The 3108-nt window shown below is 67.8% G+C and overlaps 1 long non-coding RNA gene across 1 annotated transcript in view; it reads left to right on the forward strand.

Moving 5' to 3' along the window:
- The first annotated feature begins 2190 nt into the window (after window positions 1-2190).
- The window catches only part of LOC106724700, a 1669-nt gene continuing 751 nt past the window's right edge, over window positions 2191-3108 (forward strand). Inside the window, exons 1-2 of the long non-coding RNA XR_001360542.1 lie at window positions 2191-2659; window positions 2881-2995. This is a non-coding gene — a long non-coding RNA (uncharacterized LOC106724700). The remainder of the gene's footprint in view (window positions 2660-2880; window positions 2996-3108) is intronic.

Genomic DNA, 3108 nt, shown 5'->3' on the forward strand with positions numbered 1-3108 from the left:
CCCTCCTGCGGCCCAGACACCCTCCCGGGGAGGGGCAGCCAGCAGAGGCCTGGCGTCTGGGAAGCGGGAGCCGGGGGAAGAGCCGCGCTGGCAAGTGTACGGCAGAGGAGACGGTGGGACCAGTGCCCTGAGCTCTGCACCGGGGAGGCCAGGAGGCAGCGTGGGCGCTGAGCGTGGGGCGGGCGGGTCATGTTTCCTGGCGGGATGCGCACGGGCACTGATTCTCTGTGAGGCCAGCAGGGCCATCGTTCAGAAGCAGGTGGTTCCATCGACCTGAGTCCCACACGTGACCACTCTCGGACCCTCTGCAGGGAATGGGGGTCCCGCTGTCACACCCGCTGCAGGGAATGGGGGTCCCGCTCTCGGACCCGCTGCAGGGAATGGGGGGCCCACTGTCACACCCGCTGCAGGGAATGGGGGTCCCGCTCTCGGACCCGCTGCAGGGAATGGGGGGCCCACTGTCACACCCGCTGCAGGGAATGGGGGTCCCGCTCTCGGACCCGCTGCAGGGAATGGGGGGCCCACTGTCACACCCGCTGCAGGGAATGGGGGTCCCGCTCTCGGACCCGCTGCAGGGAATGGGGGGCCCACTGTCACACCCGCTGCAGGGAATGGGGGTCCCGCTCTCGGACCCGCTGCAGGGAATGGGGGGCCCACTGTCACACCCGCTGCAGGGAATGGGGGTCCCGCTCTCGGACCCGCTGCAGGGAATGGGGGGCCCACTGTCACACCCGCTGCAGGGAATGGGGGTCCCGCTCTCGGACCCGCTGCAGGGAATGGGGGGCCCACTGTCACACCCGCTGCAGGGAATGGGGGTCCCGCTCTCGGACCCGCTGCAGGGAATGGGGGGCCCACTGTCACACCCGCTGCAGGGAATGGGGGTCCCGCTCTCGGACCCGCTGCAGGGAATGGGGGGCCCACTGTCACACCCGCTGCAGGGAATGGGGGTCCCGCTCTCGGACCCGCTGCAGGGAATGGGGGGCCCACTGTCACACCCGCTGCAGGGAATGGGGGTCCCGCTCTCGGACCCGCTGCAGGGAATGGGGGGCCCACTGTCACACCCGCTGCAGGGAATGGGGGTCCCGCTCTCGGACCCGCTGCAGGGAATGGGGGGCCCACTGTCACACCCGCTGCAGGGAATGGGGGTCCCGCTCTCGGACCCGCTGCAGGGAATGGGGGGCCCACTGTCACACCCGCTGCAGGGAATGGGGGTCCCGCTCTCGGACCCGCTGCAGGGAATGGGGGGCCCACTGTCACACCCGCTGCAGGGAATGGGGGTCCCGCTCTCGGACCCGCTGCAGGGAATGGGGGGCCCACTGTCACACCCGCTGCAGGGAATGGGGGTCCCGCTCTCGGACCCGCTGCAGGGAATGGGGGGCCCACTGTCACACCCGCTGCAGGGAATGGGGGTCCCGCTCTCGGACCCGCTGCAGGGAATGGGGGGCCCACTGTCACACCCGCTGCAGGGAATGGGGGTCCCGCTCTCGGACCCGCTGCAGGGAATGGGGGGCCCACTGTCACACCCGCTGCAGGGAATGGGGGTCCCGCTCTCGGACCCGCTGCAGGGAATGGGGGGCCCACTGTCACACCCGCTGCAGGGAATGGGGGTCCCGCTCTCGGACCCGCTGCAGGGAATGGGGGGCCCACTGTCACACCCGCTGCAGGGAATGGGGGTCCCGCTCTCGGACCCGCTGCAGGGAATGGGGGGCCCACTGTCACACCCGCTGCAGGGAATGGGGGTCCCGCTCTCGGACCCGCTGCAGGGAATGGGGGGCCCACTGTCACACCCGCTGCAGGGAATGGGGGTCCCGCTCTCGGACCCGCTGCAGGGAATGGGGGGCCCACTGTCACACCCGCTGCAGGGAATGGGGGTCCCGCTCTCGGACCCGCTGCAGGGAATGGGGGTCCCGCTGTCAGACCCGCTGCAGGGAATGGGGGTCCCGCTCTCGGACCCGCTGCAGGTGATGGGGGTGCAGGCAGCCCCTTAGCTGGACTCAGCACGGCCCCCCTATGTCTCCCCGTCTCGCCTTCTCCTAAGGAACATTTCCCCCCAGATTTCAAGTCCCACAATGAACGGTGTGTCCGTCTCCTGCGAGTCAGAAACGAAGCTGACGTTGCGAACTCCCTTCTGTGAAGTAGATGGAGAGGCTGGGAAATGAGAGGGCAGATCTGTGCTTTGCTGGGGCCGCTCTTTTCCCAGAGTCTGTGCGGACCCGGATGCAGCTCACGATGGGCCTGGAGTGTCACATGGGTGACACGCGTGTGGCCAGCGTGCGGCAGCTGTGTGCGCAGTCAGTGCTTGCTGTGAGGATGCTGTCCTAGGCTGTCACACCCACACGTGTTCGTGGATCGAAAGAACCCCCCCCCTCCCAGCCGGGCATCTGTGTGATGGGGAGACAGCAGGTCACGTCCCCGTGACCTCGGTCCCTGGAGGGAGACCCTCCGAGCCCGTGTCTTCCCCTGGAAATCACCTCCCCAGGTCGGCGGCCGGGCACCGAGATGCTCAGGGAAGCAGGTGGGGTGCACCCAGCCGGCGGCTATGACATCGAACGTCGCTGTCGTGAAGAACCCCGCTCCCGTCGGAGGCTTCCGCGCGGCCACAGCGCCCATCTCCCCGGAGGGTCGGGGAGGCTGACGGGCGGAGGCGAGAGAATCGGAGGTGAAGCGGAGCGGCGTTTGCGGCAGATGGGCTGTATGTTCATGGGGGCGGGGGGAGGACTTGGCGGGGAGGGCACGTGCCCCCCCCCTCCCCATGCAGGTCGTTATTCTGAAAATGTCTGCGAGCATCCCAGAACCAGAGGCCGTCTGCCTGTGTGATGGTGGCATGCACAGTGCGGGGCAAGAGGGTACTGACGCTCCTCCTCCCACCTCCTCACTCAGCCCTTCACAGGCGGCCGGCCGCACAGGAGCGAACCTCAAAATTGAGGACATGCGCTTGGGGCGTCCACACAGACAGGATAAACCCAAGAAAATTCCCAAGACAGGAGGCCACACGGTGTGAGACATTTGGGACAAAAGGAAGAGAGGAAGGGGGTGGGGTGGAGATCGCAGAGGTGAGAACGGGTGATTCACAGGCGGTTGAAGAAGCGGGGGAGGGGGGATAAGCAG

Source organism: Myotis brandtii, unplaced genomic scaffold (assembly GCF_000412655.1).
Source record: "Myotis brandtii unplaced genomic scaffold, ASM41265v1 scaffold932, whole genome shotgun sequence".
NCBI lineage: Eukaryota > Metazoa > Chordata > Mammalia > Chiroptera > Vespertilionidae > Myotis > Myotis brandtii.